Raw genomic sequence first — 18,788 nt, forward strand, 5'->3', positions numbered from 1 at the left:
ACAGGAGGCCACAAGCAATCTTCCAAACGCCACATGGGCTGTTTTCAAATACTGGTTCAGCTAGGGAGCAGGGACCACGCCATCTTTCTTAAGGTCTACAAGCATATTCAAGCCACGTTTAAGGAATACCATTGTTGCTGTCCTGTAACACCATGGCGTTGTTCACCTGGTTCGAAGGGTTGTTGTGCGGATAAAATGGTGGGGGAGGAAACAACAGGTGGTACCTTGTTGCGTTTGTATAGGTAAAATGAGAGAGAGAGAGAAAGAAAAAGAAAAAGAGAGAGCACACAACCAAACCAAGGGAAGAACAGGAGAGAGTACAGTGCTGACAAAACAAAAGTCAGGATCCCTCATAGGTATTGGCTGAACATCTCTGACATCACAGAGTGTTCTGGGCAGAGTCTTATGACATTGCAGAGTATAGTGGACCCTCCAGATACGAACTTAATTCATTCCGGGGGTCCGTACGTACCCTGAAAAGTCCGCAACATGAGGTGCCGCTTCTGCGCATGCACGCAGGATAGAGCACTTCTGCGCACACGTGTGGTGAAATCTAGAAGTATACACTTCTGGGTTTGCCGCGTTCACAACCCGAAAGTTAAGTTACGCAAAGGTAACGTAACCTGAGGGCCCACTGCAATGGGGAATGGTTGGGGCTCAGTGACAGAACAAGTTTTGATGTCAACCACCATCCTGGCTCCTGGACATCTTCACTCGGTCCCAAGTGGCCGATAGCAAGGTGCAAAATGCGCGAATTTCAAACACCGATTACAGGTGCTCATTTTATTATTTTGACTTTAAACATCTACTATCCTCTTCTTTCCCACCCCGACCTGGCCACAGTGATCCATGCAACGGTCACCTCCAGGCTTGACTACTGTAATTCACTCTACGCGGGGCTGCCCTTGAAGCTGTCCCAGAAACTCCAGCGGGTGCAGAATGCTGCAGCGAGGCTCCTGACAGGGTCTCTGCCATGGGAGCATATTCACCCAGTGCTTTTCCAGCTGCACTGGCTCCCGGTGGAGTACAGGGACAGATTTAAGGTGCTGCTTGTGACCTTTAAAGCGCTTCACAGCCTAGGACCCTCGTGCCTACGGGACCGCCTCTCCTGGCAATGCCCCACAGAGAGCCTCAAGGTCCATATATAGCAACACCCTAGTGGTCCTGGGCCCTAAGGAAGTTAGATTAGCTTCAACCAGAGCCAGGGCCTTTTCAACACTGGCTTCGGCCTGGTGGAACGCTCTGCCTCATGAGACCAGGGCCCTGCAGGATCTGATTTCTTTCCGCAGGGCCTGTAAGACAGAGTTGTTCCGCCTGGCCTTTGGCTTGGAGCCAATTTGATTCCCTCCCCCTCTTTCTTTTTTCTTTTCCTTTCTCCTCCTGCGATGAGGCTACATTTTAATATTTTAACGTTTCAATATTTTAATGTTGTATTTTAATTTTGTTTTTAAGTTGTATTCATTCAACTTGTTTTTATTATTGCTTGTTAGCCGCCCTGAGCCCAGCCTTGGCTGGGGAGGGCGGGGTATAAATAAAAATGATTATTATTATTATTATTACAAGAAAATGGTCCCAGTTCCCAAATACATGTGTTTTGCATCAGGCAGCAGAAGCAACCCCCCCCCCATTTGACCCCTGTTTATGACGGTGCTATGATTTAAGTGAGTTTAAAATGTGAAATGATGCATGCTCAAGAGTTGTTGGGTTTTTATATAAAAAAGAAAGAAAATCTGAGACGGCAAATTGATTTGTTTGTTTGTTGGGTGCTCTAACACAACAGGCATGTAGAAACAGTTGAAAAGCATGGAATGACGGAGGAAGGAATAAAATCAGGAATTGTGTGCTTCACAACCAAAGTCATGCATTTAGACATTTAAAGGGGGTCCCTATAAGACCATTTAAATACAGGGTCCAAGGGCCCCTTCCAGACATCCTTTTTTTGTGTGCATTCCTGATGATTTGTGCTCATGATGGCATCAAGGTGTTTATACTCAATCCCACTTTCAGTATTATTTGTGCCTGCAAAAGTTTCCGTTTTGTTTCCAATCAGTGCAAAAACTTCCTGTTTTTTATACCGCAAATGTTTCTGGGGTGGAGGAGATGTCCTGCTTTTATTGTGCTATAGTGCAAGACTGCCCCTCCAGACAGCAATAATGCATTAATACTGTGGAAACATCATGGAACAACTAATAAAGCAGAATAGCGTATGGATAAAGGCTCAGAACCCCTAGTCCAGACTCAAGCTCAGACAAACACAGACCACTGAATACATAACCGATAACTTCACTACTCCTGTGTTAATGACATGCTGTAGAATACACCTGCCACACACCCCAAAAGCAGTCTGAATAGGCTACAAAATCGTCTAGTTCAGTGGTTTTCACTGAAAACCACGGTCAGGGGTGCTGCAGCCAACATGGGCCTCTGTCCCTCTTTACTTCCCTCCCTCCCTCCTCTGATGCCCTCTCGCATCTCTGCCACCCAAAGCTTGCACAGCAGTTTGTTGCAGCAGCCCTGGCTACAAGCTCCCCAGGTGAACTGGCCTGGGGTTGTTTCCCAGGCCCCTGTAGGGCAGTGTGAGGAGGCACCTCTCTTTTTTTTTTTTCTTCCCCCCCCCCCAATGCAGAATCATAACAAAAATTACAAACATTGAATCCAAAATAATACTATACAAACAAAAATCCCCGGAACATATAGGAAAAAAAACAGAAAACGAATGAAAAAAAAAAGCAAAGGAAACAAGACTAAACTAAACAAAAACGAAAAAGCACACATCTACAGAAAAAAAAACCATATCATTACATACATAAAACACAAATTGACTTCCTTTCTTTGTTCTAAGACCTCAAAAAATTTACTCTTACTGTGTTGTTGTGTCTAATTAGATTACTTCCACCTTGGTACTTTTTTTTTTTACACCATTTTTCTTTTCCTTTAACCCTGTAAAGCATCATTCATTACATACCAATATACTAACTCCAGAACAATGTTTTTTCATATACTCTTTAGCACAACCCCATTCTTTTAATAATTTCTGGTCCGATTGTCCCCTTATGTAAGCTGTGAGTCTTGCCAGATTTATGTATTCACAAAATTTAATTTGCCAATCTTTCACTGATGGAATTTTTCTGCCTTTCCAGTTTTTAGCTATAAGCATCCTGGCAGTTGTTGTTGCATAAAGGAATACTTTCCTTTGATTTTCAGGGATATCATTTGTAATTAAACCTAAAAGGAATGCCTCCGGTTTTTTTCTGAAAGATATTTTAAACATCTTTTTGAGTTCTTCATAGATTTCATTCCAGAATTGTTTAATAGGTCGGCATTCCCACCACATGTGAAACATTGTTCCTATTTCTTTTTTACATCTCCAACAGGTATTCGATTTTAATTTGTAAATTTTAGCCATTTTTACCGGAGTTAAGTACCATTGGTACACCATTTTCATAAAATTTTCTCTTATTGTATAACATGCCGTGAATTTAATATCATATTTCCATAATTTCTCCCATTGGTCCAGCCGAATTACATATAATAAATGTATAATTTATTATTAGAATGGGAATTAAAGGATGAAGAAATAAAAGAAGTTATGATTAAATGGGCATGTGGTGAGGAGGCACCTCTCTTTGGGGTAGGGGCTCAGAGACCAGGGGCAGCAACAGTGGCTGCCTGGAGGACTCCCAAGGAGAGGGGAGAAGAGAGGAGGGTGTTTGAAAAAGGGTGAGAGGCTGCCAGCTCTGCAGGCAAGGGGTGACACATCTGGGCTCCTGAGCCCCACAGAGGTGCCGCAAAAAAAATGCAGTTGGTCAAGGAAGCCGTGGACTCAGAAAGGTTGAAAACCTCTGAACTAGTTGCACCGCTGCATGAAGCTTGTGCATATCCCAGTTTATTAAGCCAGGATTTGCATGTGCAAACCGGGTCAACATATTATCAGCCAATGGAACTAAACTTCTAAAGCCAGAGACTTGGGAGTAGTTCCGTTCAAAACTGAGTCAGCAATTACAAGCATTATTGCAACGATTTATTATTATTTTTAGAAAGAGAGGACAGTTCTAAATTGCCTCATGACACTGGCTGCACTGGATCATATTGCCGTATCATTTTCAGACTAAATACACATTTTGTGCATGGGCAGAATTCAGTTTTTGTATTTCAAGCTGCAGAAAAACCTATCATGGGAATGATGTCTGGTTGCATAACGCATGCAGGAATATCATAGTCCAAAGCAGGTAATTTCAAACTTCAGCAATGTCACTATTTGAAAGAGGATTTACAAAGGGCGCACACATTATTTCTTTTGTCTGACTGTCACCTCGAAACAACCGAAAAACCTACAAATCCTGTTCACTAAAAGCAAAAGGGGGAGGTGTACTCCCACCATAAGTCACAATCTCTTTCAAAGCACTTTCAGCTCTTTGAAGAACAAATTATGATTTCTTTCTAGCATAAGTTAAATGGCCAGGGAAAGGCTAGGAAGAAGGAAATGGCACTTGACAAAAAGGATTACTGCAGAAATTGTGATGCTATGACGGGTCAGGAAACTTTTACCAGAGAAGCAGACACAGGATGGAGGAGGAGCCAGAGGGAGCGTATGGGAATTTCCAAACTGTCACTACTTCTGGATGAGATTCAATCACATACTGGAAAATTAGAGCTGCTGAGCTATAGGGTATTGGGAGGTGTTGTGCAACAAACGTGCTTCCCCGAAAGATCTGACTTTTGCAGTAAATAGAATGATGGGGAGACACACACTGAAAAGTGCGGGATAAGTCTTGCCTCCATGCAATGTAAGCCCCATGCACACCATATGTTTAAAGCATGTGGATTGCCCCAAAAAGAATCCTGGGAACTGTAGTTCATTAAGGGTGCTGGGAATTGTAGCTCTGCAAAGGGTAAAACTGCAGCTGCCAGGATTCTTTGGTGCTTTAATTGTATGGCATGGATGTGACTGTCACCTAAGCTCCCCAAACACCCATCAGAATGAATACTCATTAAATAGGCAACATCAACCTCACGATGCAGAAGTCCCTCCACGGTGCCTGGAGACAGGTCATGTATCCACAGCAGCGATGAGAGGAGGAATGACCTCTGGGAGGAGTGCAGAGAGAAGAAATGCCATGGTGCACCTGCAGCAGCACAACCGGATGCTTTCATCTGCCCCAGCTGCAACAAAACCTGTCTCTCCTGTATCGGTCTCTACAGCCACAGCAGGCGCTGTAACCTTCCAATGGTTTGATTTCACCCGCAAAGGTGCACTCTGCCATTGCCTCCTGAGACAGACAGATGCCAACCATTTCCCCTCCTATCCATGCCATCAACCAGAGTTCCCTTTCACAAGTTGAAGGCAATAGGGAAATACCATAATTTTTTGGAAGGTCGATCTTTGCAACAAACAAGTGGCAACCTATTTCAAAGCTTTTGCAAAACTAATCTACTTTCTACCTCAAACTTCCTCCAAGGAGATCAGGGTACACAGCTTTCCACCACCCTTTTACCTTGACAGCAATCCTGCAAAGTAGGTTAGGCTGAGAGCCAAGGAATGGCTCAAAGTCACTCAATACGCCCAGATTTCCCCAGTTTACATCCACCAGGCTACCCATCACAGCTTGCAGGTTTGCATTAACTGACAGCTGAGTGTACTGTAATTGCTGACTTTCTCTAAACAGGAAATCAAGCAAGCTGCTCATGTGTCTTGCTTCATACAGACTTTACCATGGACTGGTGCAGTTCCACATTTTGAGCAAACAGAAAGTAGCATACCTATAAAAGGGTTCCTTCTGAGCCTCGTCAGAAACGTCCGTTGAAGATCACACCATGGCGGAGCCAAAGAAAGTCAGAGGAGTGGCTGTTTCCTCATGATTTGTGGCTTCTTTATATAAAGGATTTATTCTACCTTACTTTTGAATGTCAAACAAGGAGGCTTTTAACAACTTTCAGCGTTTCCCAGCAAAAGCAGCCTCAGCACATCTGGATAAGCAGAGCGATACTTCTGGCCCCCAAATGCGTCTCAGGCACTGCTTTCCAGACAGAGTTAAGACAGATGGCAAAATAAATCTATAGGGTATAGGAGAGTATCACTTATCATGACCTCTATCATTTGGTTCTGCTAAGTTTTCAGTTTCACTTTATCAGGAAATTCACTACTGCTAATCGTACAAGGTACCCCAGATCCCATGCTCAGTTACTCTGTAGTGCTCCTCCACTTCCTGTAGACCCTCCAGATGTGCATGGACCTCAGCTCCCATGATCTCTGTCCTCTGGTGATGCTGGCTGGAGCTGGGAGTTCAACACAGCCTCCAGAGGATCCACAACTTCCCCATTAGTCTTATATCCTTCCTCTTCCTGGCTTTTCCTCCTGTCCACTGCATGGCTGGATCATGCATTGGGTCTGTCTCAGTGTTCAAAACTCCCATTGTTCTAGGCGCATTTTGCAGCAAGGAATTTCATTAGGGCGAGCAGTTTCTGAGCTCTGGGCACAGTACTGCACTCAATTAAAACTGCAGAGTAGAAGGAAAAGGTAAAGGTAAAGGGACCCCTGACGGTTAAGTCCAGTCACAAATGACTCTGGGCTTGCGGCGCTCATCTTGCTTTACAGGCCGAGGGAGCCGGCATTTGTCTGCTTCCGCAGGCAGATTTTCTGGGTCATGTGGCCAGCATGACTAAGTTGCTTCTGGCAAAGCCAGAGCAGCACATGGAAACGCCATTTACCTTCCCACTGGAGTGGTACCTATTTATCTACTTGCACTGTGTGCTTTTGAACTGCTAGGTCTCATGAGACCAGGGCCCTGCAGGATCTGATTTCTTTCCACAGGGCCTGTAAGACAGAGTTGTTCCACCTGGCCTTTGGCTTGGAGTCAATTTGATTCCCTCCCCCTCTTTCTTTTTCCTTTTTCCTTTCTCCTCCTGTGATGAGGCTGCATTTTAATATTTTAATGTTTCAATATTTTAATGTTGTATTTTAATCTTGTTTTTAAGTTGTATTCATTCAACTTGTTTTTATTATTGCTTGTTAGCCACCATGAGCCTGGCCTTGGCTGGGGAGGGCAGGGTATAAATAAAAATGATGATGATGATGATGATGATGATTAGGTTGGCAGGAGCTGGGACTGAACAACGGGAGCTCACCCCGTCGTGGGGCCTCGAACCGCCGACCTTCCGATTGGCAACTCCAAGTGGCACAGTGGTTTAAACCACAGCGCCACCCGCATCCCTAGGAGGACCTTTTTCTGCCTCCCTAGTTCCAGCTACTCTCCAAAGACTGGAGAAGAGACCATGTGGAAAATGAACACAATATTTTAGCTGCAGTTCATTCATTTTCAGCTTTGTATTCTTGTTATAAAAAAGTGTGCCTAGACATTCTGTTGTTGCGTCCATAACCTCGATTTAAGGTGCCATTTAGCTCCTAGCTTTCATACCTCAGCTTCTAACACTTGTCTGTCTAGCCTACCTCAGCTATAAGGCCACATTACATTTCTGTGCAGAGTACCCTTCTGCAGCAGGTTGTTATTTGAGAACCAAAGACCCAACGAGTGAAAATCCCACTGGATGCACAGAGCTGGTCGCACAATTCTCTGAATTGCAGCCTCAGATATAACAAAATCTCACAGCAAGCAAATGCACTGACATTAGTGTTTAGAATGTGGCACTAGAAAACCCTGACATCTGTTCCCGCTTGGAATGCTTTAATCTTACTACAGTGGTACCTCGGGTTACATACGCTTCAGGTTACAGACTCCACTAACCCAGAAATAGTACCTCGGGTTAAGAACTTTGCTTCAAGATGAGAATGAGAATTCGCGCAGCAGTGACGCGGCGGCAGCAGGAGGCCCCATTAGCTAAGGTGGTGTTTCAGGTTAAGAACAAACCTCCAGAACGAATTAAGTTCTTAACCCAAGGTACCACTGTATTGTAATAGAACTCGGTGCATGCTATCTCAGAAAGATGACTTAAATAACCACCATCGTTTGTTTTGCACTTGTATTTATGTGTTGTTTACAATGGAGTTAGAGGCTGCCTCCTTTCTTTCTTTTGTTTTAGACATTTTAAAAAAGGAGAAATGAAGAAGAGGGAATAGAAACAGAAGGGAAATGGAAAGAGATGTTTTGTTTGAGAAGAAATACAGACGTACCTTGGTTCTTGAACAGAATGTGTTTCAGGAGTCCGTTCGACTCCTGAAACTGTTTGAAAATCAAGGTGCAGCTTCTGATTGGATGCAGGAATGTCCTACAGCCAATCAGAAGCTGTGGAAGCTGTGTCAGATGCTTGGCTTCCAAAAATCATTCAAAAACCAGAACACTCACTTCCGGGTTTCGATTGTTCAGGAGCTGATTTGTTCAGGAGCCAAGGTGTTTGAGATCCAAGGTACGATGTAAATGGAAAAAGATTGATGTTTAACATACTATGTCATGGGTCGGCAAACTAAGGCCCGAGGGCTGGATCAGGCCCAATTGCCTCCTGGATCCGGCTCACGGACGGTCCAGGAATCGCTGCATGGATCGCCAGCGTGCGCGTTCTTTCCCTCTCCCTCACACGGCGGCGGCGCCTCCTCCCTCCCTCCTCCTGGCTTTCCCCCGCCCTGCCTAGAGGAGGAAGGGAGCTGGGCTTTGTTGGTGCCAGCAGCAGCACTCAAGCAAGCAATCACCATTTAAAGCAGTGCCTCTCCAGAGCCCTTTCGCATGCCACTCATCATCCCACCGCCAGCCCCTGCCACTCGCAAGACACAGGTAAGCAGCCACCGGGGCTCGTGGTGCTCTTGCATCATTCCCCCCCAAATATAGTCTGCCCCCCCACAAGGTCTGAGGGACAGTGGACTGGTCCCCTGCTGAAAAAGTTTGCTGACCCCTGTACTATGTAAAGCAGCAGGAAATATCTTGTGTCGCTTTGTGGTACAACAAGGCAAAGTGTGATAAGGTTCAGGTGGGTCAGTGTGTAGGATGGATGGATTTGGGTGGGGTGTGGCACAGTAGGGTTCAGGGTTTTCCATGGGCAACATAAAGTTCTGAAGCTGCTCTAGCTAAGAAACAAGCTAGGACTGAGCCTTTATATCAGTGTTTCCCAATACTGGGTCTCCAGCTGTTTCCAGACTACAATTCCCATCATCCCTGCTAGCTAGGGATGATGGAAGCTGTAGTCCCAAGTTTGGGAAACGCTGCTTTATATAGTAGTCGCGACAGCATCAGCAGGTGTGCTTCAAGATACTGAGCTTCTTAAAGGGCCTGGCCTTCTTGAATAATCTCCTACTGTGACAGAGCAAGGGAACCTCAGCCCTTCCTGGGTCTTCTGCAGTGGAGTCCTCCGAGTCTGAGGACAACAGTGCCATATGCTCAGTGCTTCCTCTGTAAATGCTTCTGTGGCTGGCCCTGGATGCCCTGCCTCTCCTGCCCATGTCCCTTGAAGATAAGGACTCCTACTTGGGGATGGGACGTATCTGATTCAGTTAAATCCTCAGGCCCTGCTGAACTTCCTCAAAACATCACTTAGGCAGCTGAAGTTTTCATCCTTCTGACCCCATATGAGCAGAGTGCCTTGGGTGAGTTTAAATGCCTTTTGTGACCTCTGGTCAACTCAAGCATGTGCTCATTCCAGGCATCTCTTTGGATTTGATTCAAACTAATATAAAAAACCCCGCAATCAAGATTCTTCCTGCAAGGAGGAGGATGAAAACACTACCGGAAAAACAATTTAATTAAACAGATCTGTTTCTCCAGGAAGACAAGATTTATTCTTTGTGCTGCTTAAAATGCCTTGACTGAGCAACAAGTACTGGAAATGGGAGCTGAGAAATTAACACAATACAGTAGCTCTGTCCATGCGCAATATATCATAGAATCATAGAGCTGGAAGAGCTGGAAGTGTAATCTACCTTGGTTCTCGAACAGAATGCATCCCGGAGGTGCATTTGACGCCTGAAACCATTCAATAACCAAGGTGTGGCTTCCAATTGGCTGCAGGAACGTCCTACAGCCAATCAGAAGCCACGCCGGATGTTTGGCTTCCGAAAATCGTTCGAAAACAGGAACTTCCAGGTTTTGATCATTTGGGAGCTGACTTGTTCGGGAGCCAAGGTGTTTGAGGTCCAAGGTATGACTGTATTCCAACCCTCTGCAATGCAGTTCTGCCCAGTGTGTGGCTCAAACCCACAACCCTGAGATTAAGAGTCTCACGCTTTTCAGAGAAGCATAAATCACACTTTGTGCATGCGCAGAAGCGCCGAATCGCAACCCGCGTGTGCGCAGACGCACCGCTGCGGGTTGCGAATGTGCCTCCTGCATGGATCATGTTCGCAACCTGAGTGCCCACTGTACTTCCAAGTAACTATTTTTCAGGATCAGCGCTGTAAGCGTGGAATAATTTAAGGATTATTCCCAGAAAGCAGATGGATCAATCCCTGTTTCCCCATCCTGGAATGAACATGCCCTTTTGGCGGAACCTAATTACTGTCAGCAACAAAGTATCCTCTCCCTTCTGTTCCCCCTCCCCCCAGTGTGGTTTCTGGCAGTGATCCTGCCATGCAGCTTAAAACGTGACTTCGGCGAGATTTTAAGCCAGCTAACTATGTGCAGCAGCTCCCTGGAAGTCACAAAAAGCAGCGACATAATGCTCTTCCATAATATTGCATTACGAGAAGCCGTGACACAAAAGCTAAAGATAAGCTGCAGAAAGAAGCATTTTGGTATATCATTTTTCATGGAAGCAGACAGCTTGTACTGATCTGCGGAAAGCCAATGTGATTCCCTGTCTGCTCAGCAAAACACCTCATGCTTGCCATTCAAGTGGAATAAATACTCTGAAGTATTAAACAACTGCTGGGGACTGATTAAGGCTGTCCAAAGCACTTCCATGCCTTGTGGACTGACCAACTGGCCTGGATTCAGCTGCATGTGTTTCTGCAGCCTGGTGGAAGGGGTTAGTTTGGATGTAATGTTCATGATTCCACAAACAATGGAATGCTGGACTAGATAATCCTCATGGTCCCTTTCCCCTCTATGATTCTATGACTCTTATGTCTGCCATGAACTCACTAAGTGTCTTTAGTGTCTCAGGCTCAGTCCCTCACCTGTATGATAATACAGTGGCACCTCGGAAGTCACATGGAATCTGTTCCGGAAGTCCGTTCAACTTCCAAAACATTCAGAAACCAAGAAGATGATGGATTTTTCGGAGCTAGCTGACCTAACCGGAAGAGTCCGCGACCAGAAGGAGGAGCAGTATCAGGAAGATTGGATTAAATTTAATGATTACTTAGTTAAATATGTTAAGTTAAATTGGCTTAGGATTTTATTTAAGTGATTAATTTATATGTCTAATTTCATAATGTGAAGATCTAAGGATGTTAATGTTTAAGTTAAATTTTATAAGAACTGTGATTTGGAAAACCATTAAAAGGACATGCAATGAAATTCAACCAAGGGGAAGCGAGGAAGTCACTTAACAATGTTAATAAGTGTAATTTTTAATAAGGCTATGATTTATGTTTGTTTGTCTTATGTGTTTGTTTGTTTATAATGTTGTGAAAACTAATAAAAAATTTGAAAAAGAAAAAAAAAACATTCAGAAACCAAGGCGCAGTTTCTGATTGGTTGCAGGAAGCTCCTGAAGCCAATCAGAAGCCACATCGGATGTTCGGGTTCCAAAGAACGTTCGCAAACCAGAACACTCACTTCTGGGTTTGCGGCATTCGGGAGCCAAAACATTTGACTGGCAAAGGTGTTTGGGATCCAAGGTACGACTGTACTGATTTATCGGAAAGGGTTGTTGTAAGGGTTATAGTTTAGATAATCTACATGAAGGACAAATACTTGAACACTTGCGAACACTATACAAATTACTTAAAGAGATCCTTTAAGTAAGCCTGCACTGTCTGCAAAAAAAAAATTGCTAATCAGTCTGAGGGACAGCAACATGCCACAGACTCCTACAATGGTGCTTTTGTAAAATTGCGATGCTGTGAATGAACACACTGAGAAAATTTACAGAGGTTTTCCTCGCCACTCCCTTTTCCTTCCGGGACGTAATACTATGCACGATCCTACTCATATGACATTCGTCAGAGCCAACCAAATCCAGCCTAACTTTCCCACAAATCAGCATGCATGGGATGACTCGAAAGGGTTGTTTCTGTATTTGTTTGATTATTTTTAGCCCACCCGCCCTGCAACATTTGATCCCACAAGAATTAAAAAAACAACAAGTCATAGCAGTAAGAGCAGATAAAAACAAAAACATAATGTAATATAAAATAACAGCCATGGAGCCCAGGGAGACAGATCTTTACCAAAAGCATCCGTGTCTGGCATGCTCCCAGGGTGAGGGCGTTCCACAGTCAGAGAAAGCCTGCAAAAGGCAGATATTACCCCAGAGTGAGATCCACATGTCAGTTTTCTGCCTGTTTCAAGAATGAAAAGGAGTATGTTGCTGAGACAGGTTGGTCATTATTTTTGTGTGCCTGTGTGGGTGAACGCAAAAGGTGTATTTCTTTTCTTTTGACAGGCGTGAGGACACTGAGGGCAGCACAGACATAAAATCTGTATATTGTGTAGTACAGGCACCTTCAGGGAAGTGCTGTAGCTCTGCAGTAAAATGCATGCTTGGGATGCAAAGGGATGCATGTTCAGTTCCTGACATCCCTGGTGGGAGTCATGGGACTGCAAAAGATCCCCGACTGAAAATGCAAAAAGTCATCACCAGCCATAGATAACCCTGACCTGGGAGATCATATATGGATGGCCCCTAAAATCATTTTATGTGGCCCCTGAAACGGCCCCCTTCTTCTGTCCCATCAGACTTCTTCCCCTCTGTTTATTCTTTATCTTTTTTGTGTCTCCAAGTTGCCTCTCCCACAGTATCAATCACTTCAACATTCGTGCATGTGAGTGAAAGACTAATGTTGGTCTTTATTCCAGATTAGTTAATCCAGCACATTTGTGTCTCTGGGCCTGCCTACTGCCTGCATGTGGCCTCCAACACATTATTTTTACCCCTGTGAGAATGCGGCCCTCAGACAAAATATGGTAGCCCACCCCCAGTGTAGGTAATCCTGAATTTGATGGACCAATGGTTCAATTACACAGCAAGCAGTTTTTTGTGTTCCACTTGGATTGGGAAAACAACACATTGGCATCTAGCACTGCCCAAGAGACAGCTACGGGACTGCTGTAAATGGACAGACATGCAAGGAGTACCAGGAAGAATGGACGAAATTTAATGGTTATTTAGTTAAATATGTTAAGTTAAATTAATTAGAAAAAGTTTGCAAATACCAGATAGGCTTAGGATTGAAATATGTAATGTGATAAATTAATATGTTTAATGCGGAATTGGAAAGAAAGAAAGATGTTAAGTGATTAAGTTAATTTTATAAGAATATTGACTTGGAAACCCGTTATAATGAGATGCACTGAAATCTAACCAGAGGGGTACGAGGAAGTCACTTAATAATGTTAATTAGATTAGTTTTAATAAGGTTATGATTTATGTTTGTTTGTCTATTTGTCTGTGTGTTTAAATTTTTGTGAAAAAAAACAATAAAAAAATTGGGGGGGGGAGTAAATAGACAGACATGCAGGAAGTACTGTGCAGAATTAGAAGCATGCATCAGCAGCTTAAAAACAGAGGGAAAAGGAAATGACTCAAAAAATAAAAATAAAATAAAAAATAAACCACAGGTGCCAAGCAAAAGGGTCTTTATGTCTGACTTCAATAGGAAACTGTAGTCATTTTTCCCAGTTCTACGTAAACTAACAGGCTGATCCTGGACAAAATACAGCACCATCCTCCAGAACTAGGTATTTTGGACATTGTTTTGAGACAGCCGGTATATAACCCCAGTCCACCTTCTGCTTTGTAGTGATTAGAGAAACTGAATGCCCGCCGTCACTTTCACTGAGCTCCAACCACTTGTATTCCTTTGTTGATCATTTAAAGGATTTCCCCATGAGGTCGCGGGGCACGTTACAGCAATATAATGTGCAAGAATCAAATGAGGCAGCTCTAAAGCAAAGTCCAAACAAGGGAGGTTCCATTACACACAAACTCCGCAAAAAAACCCCAACCCCTTAATTGTCAAAGGTGCATCTTCACATATGATGGAAGCCGTGCAACAGAGATGCTAGACTATGGGAAGGCAGTTCCACAATTCAGGGGCTGCCACCATAGGCATCTGCAGGAAATTTCCGGGAAAGGGAGGATGGATAGATACGTCAAATGAATAAAACATACATACAGAACTGAAAAGTAGGAGCAGGCAAGTTTCTCACTAAACAAACGACAAGAATTGTGCCTGCGCATTTTGCCTTGTATCTTGGGTTCCACACATGCTAGAAACTTACTCTTTAAAAAACAAAAGGATCTGGGGGTTAGGCGAAGGGGACAAATGCTCCCTCCCTTCATGGACAGCTGCCACAGAGAATGTCCTCTCCATAATTCAGTGGAACGACCAAGAGGTACCCTTCTTTCACAAGAAGCACCTTTCAAATTGCATGACGCAAAGGCAGCACAGCTCTGCACTGGCAGGGTCAACTGCACACAGGTAACTACTGCAAGACCCTGCTTACAAGTCAGCATTACTCTCAGGAAGCGAGCCAGGAAACCACTAAAGCCCACTATGGGCAGGTCACATCTTCTAGGTTAGGGATGGAGAACTTTTTCCAGCCTGAGTACCTTATTCAATTATCCGCAACCTCCCAAGGGTTACATTCCAGTGGTGGACAGGAGCCGGGGGGAAAGTGGACAGAACAATTTATGCCAACTTTACTTTTGTACAGTCGTACTTCAGGTTACAGACACTTCAGGTTACAGACTCTGCTAACCCAGAAATAGTACCTCGGGTTAAGAACTTTGCTTCAGGATGAGAACAGAAATCGCCCGCAGCGGCGGGAGGCCCCATTAGCTAAAGTGGTACCTCAGGATAAGAATAGTTTCAAGTTAAGAACGGACCTCCAGAACAAATTAAGTTCTTAACCTGAGGTACCACTGTACAACAAACACCTCTCTCTTCCCTATCCAGACAAGCCAGGGGCATTATCAGAGTTGAAGGACACATTCCAGAAGAGCAAAAACACCTGGGGTTTAAGGCAAGTCAGAGTGTGGCTGAGGGAGTGTTTCAAGGGCCAGATAAGGAAGGCTTGGGGGCCGCATTGAGTCCCTGGGGCTGCAGATTGCCACTCCTGCACTAGGCAGTCCACTCCATCCTTTTATATCTTTTGTCATCCCACTATGAGAAGGTCTTGTAGGCCACCTAGGCTAGTTTCTAGTAAGCTTTAGCATCCATTCAGGGGTTTAGGAAAGCCTTGAGGACCTGCTTGTTTTTTTACTTCTTTTCTTGAATTGGGCTCTGGCTGATGTTCTGTTCATACTCAGTGCAGGATATCCAGAGTGGGAGCATCAGCAGCCCTATGAGATCTCCAGAGGAGAGTCTAGGTAAAGGTAAAGGGACCCCTGACCATTAGGTCCAGTCGTGACCAACTCTGGAGTTGCGGCGCTCATCTCACTTTACTGGCCGACGGAGCCGGCGTACAGCTTCTGGGTCATGTGGCCAGCAGGACAAAGCCACTTCTGGCGAACCAGAGCAGCGCACGGAAATACCGTGTACCTTCCCGCTGGAGCAGTACCTACTTATCTACTTGCACTTTGACGTGCTTTTGAACTGCTAGGTTGGCAGGAGCAGAGGAGAGTCTACCACCCTCTAAAATAAGAAGATCCCTGCTGCATTGGACCATCATCCTATTCTCAAATTCCCAAGCGAATGCCTATGATAAGCCCACAATCAAGGCACAAGCACAACAGCACTCTCTAGCTGACTGCTTCCATACAGAGAGGGAGCAGCCAATTAGGTCCATAGGTAAGTATCTCAAGAATGGACAAAGGCAGTTCTATCCTTACCACACCCCCATCTTATGCCTTTTATTACAAGGAAGAAGCTTGGCTTCAGACAAAGACAAACCTTTAGCACTTATTTGGGATATTCTAAAGCATCCTCCATTTCCTTCTTAATGGAATGAGATGTGATACAGCAAAATTGGCAGGCCAAAGTTTCTCATATTACCAAGAATGCAAAAACAGAAAGAAAGAAAAATAACATCCATTAGGCAGCACAGTAAAACTTTATTTTTTGTTAAGAGAGACCAATTTTTTAATGTGGGTAAAAAGTAGAGCTATGTGCATCAGGGCTTTTGACCCACTCAATCATGTTCCACTATTCATTATGGTTGCCTCTTCTCACTAATTGGGCAACCACATAAACAAAGCAGTCTCTTGAAAGATGAGGACGTCTTTCAGATATTGCAGTATGTAATCAAGATGGCTAAAATCAAGAGTTTCAGGACTGCAGAGGAAATCTGCCAGTACACTCTTGTAAACGCCTACTCAAAAGTATGATCAAATAAGTCTGACAGGCCTTACTCCCAAGTATTCAAGTTTAGAACCACAGAGTGTGGGGTGTTTAAGCAGAATTTAGCTGCCAGGTTGTGACCCTTGCAAATACGTCTGGAACAATTACTGGCCTACAAAACAAGGGAACCCCCCCCCCACATATAACTTACAACAGCTGGCTATGGTACATGAATAGCCAGACAGAGAAGAACCACCACTTTTGCAAAAGAAAAGAAGCTCTGGTCACCTGGAAGAGTTTCTCAGCCACTAAATTGCCTCTAGAGCAGTAGATCTCCATACGTTCTCCATACGTTCTCAGACTGCAACTTCCACCATCCATGACCACTGCTTATGTTGGCTGGGGCTGATGGAACCAGTGTTAGAAACTGAGATTCATATCTCATTCATTTAGCTAGGAGCTAAATGGCACCTTAAACCGAGGTTATGGGCGCAACAACGGTATGTCTGGGCGCGCTTTTTTATAGCAAGAATACAAAGCTGAAAATGAATGAACTGCAGCTAAAATCTTGTGTTCATTTTTCATGGGGTCAAATCCTTCCCCTTGCCACCCCCCTAATATTCTTAAGAGGGTCTCTTCTCGTCTTCAGAGAGTAGCTAGAAGTGGGGAGGCAGAAAAAGGTCCTCCTTTCCTTCCACTCTGCAGTTTTAATCTGAAATCTTAGGCGTGGTACTGTGCTCATAGCTCAGAAACTGCTCGCATTAACAAAATTCCCTGTCGCAAAGCAGCCTAGAACAATGGGAGTTTCGAACGCTGGATGGAAGTTGGAGTCCATCAATCTCTGGAGGACCACAACTTCTCCATCCCTGATTGGCAGTAACGCAAAACTGACTGCATATCACAGCCTTGGTGAGTCCCCTCCACCTTCACTAAACTGTCGATCTAAATTCTTCAGCCAGCCAGTCCTGAAACTGCCGCTGGTTTCCTTTGCGCGCTCCGCCTTCGCCCTCTAAGAGGCTGCCTAGGAAGAGGCAACGCGAAGCTGGCTCCCCAAACGACGGCAGGGTCCCGTCTGAGAAAGGGAGGGAGGCGCTTCCCGTTGTCAACTTTTCCACACGTCCTCAAGCCGTGCGGGAACAAACAAAGGGAGTCCAGCTCGAGTTGAGACGCGGCGGGGATTTGTTTTGGAGGAAGCCACAACTTTCCCCAGAGAGAGAAAGAGATGCAGGCGGTGGCTCCACGCAGGAAGCCGGCGAGGACAGAGCGCGGCGGGGAAGGCGACTAACGGCTCGCTCCTGTTCTCCTGCAGAGGCGCAGAAGCACCAGGCTCCTGGCTTGGCGCGTCCGGAGCAGCCAGACGGGGCGGAGGGCGAGCCCGCTTGGGGCCATATAGCAACTCTCCGGAGCCACGTTTTTCCCTCCGTCTTCCTTCCTAGTCCGGTTCTGGCCCCAAAGGGGGCAGGATCCTACTCTGGGGACGGAAAGACTAGGGTGTGAGCAGGAGGCGAGTATTGGACGGCGCCCCAAATCCACCCCGAGGTATGATACCCTTATCCACCACCCTCCCATAGGTGCCAACTCCCTGGGGCCCTGGGTGCCCGAGCACCCACAAAATTCCCCATGAAGGGGCCGAGCACCCACAAATTTCATGCACGCTGCATGGCCACACAGCAACTCCCCGGAGCCACTCTGGGGAAGGAAAAACCTCAAATCCACCCCGAGGTATTCCAGCGCGCGCTTGGACGGACCCCGATCCACACACCCCTCCTCACTGCTTGGAGAGTCTCCCCGCTATTTCCCCATCGCCGCCTGGAGGCGGCTCTACCCTCCATCCCCAATTCCCAATTTCATTTCCAAAGGCTGAAGGAAAAAGAGAGGGCGCTCCAGGGGAAAGGGGCGCGCCGTGGCGGCTCCATCCTCGCTCACCTCGGTGGGGACAGAGATCGTGGCGGGGACGGATCACGGGCGGAGGGCGGTGGCGTCCTCTTCCTCCATTGCCGAGCGCGGCGGCGGCGGCGGCGCTGCCGATGCTCCCCACCAGGATCCGCGCCGAGAGTGCCGAGGCCGCTGTCCCCGCGCGTCCCTCCTCCGTCTCCTCCTCCTCCAACAGCCGCTCTCTCCGCCCACTGCTGCTGCCGCGGGCCGCCACCTCCGGGCCGCGCCCTGCTCCGACGCCGGCGCGCGCACGTGGCTCCCCCCAGCCAGCAGGCTGGCGCGCAAGGAGGGAGAGGGGTAGGCGGCGAGGGTACGCCGAGACGCCACCTGGCTTAGCCCATGTCTTCTTCTTTGGCAATCACCTTAGTAAGATTGTCTTCCATGGACACGGTCTTAACAGTAAGTCCTAAGTGATTGTGGAGGCCAATTCTGGACCCGCACGTCCTTCCACAGTGGGGACATCGGTTTCTGGGCAGGAGTTGATCACGGTGTGGATTTGCCTCTTAGCACGTTTCTCCCTTTCAGG

General features: G+C 45.9%; 1 protein-coding gene and 1 long non-coding RNA gene across 2 annotated transcripts in view; both read right to left on the reverse strand.

Moving 5' to 3' along the window:
• The window catches only part of LOC310765619, a 38,660-nt gene extending 21,735 nt beyond the window's left edge, over window positions 1-16,925 (reverse strand). Inside the window, exon 1 of the long non-coding RNA XR_014549682.1 lies at window positions 16,799-16,925. This is a non-coding gene — a long non-coding RNA (uncharacterized lncRNA). The remainder of the gene's footprint in view (window positions 1-16,798) is intronic.
• LRRC8C (leucine rich repeat containing 8 VRAC subunit C) overlaps window positions 1-18,392 on the reverse strand; it is a 36,774-nt gene extending 18,382 nt beyond the window's left edge. The window contains exon 1 of the mRNA XM_083620635.1: window positions 18,254-18,392. The gene's annotated coding sequence lies outside the window, so the exon portion shown is untranslated. The remainder of the gene's footprint in view (window positions 1-18,253) is intronic.
• Between the last annotated feature and the right edge of the window lie 396 nt (window positions 18,393-18,788).

The sequence above is a fragment of the Podarcis filfolensis genome (genome assembly GCF_964270895.1).
Source record: "Podarcis filfolensis genome assembly, chromosome: 6".
NCBI classification, from domain to species: Eukaryota; Metazoa; Chordata; class Lepidosauria; order Squamata; family Lacertidae; genus Podarcis; species Podarcis filfolensis.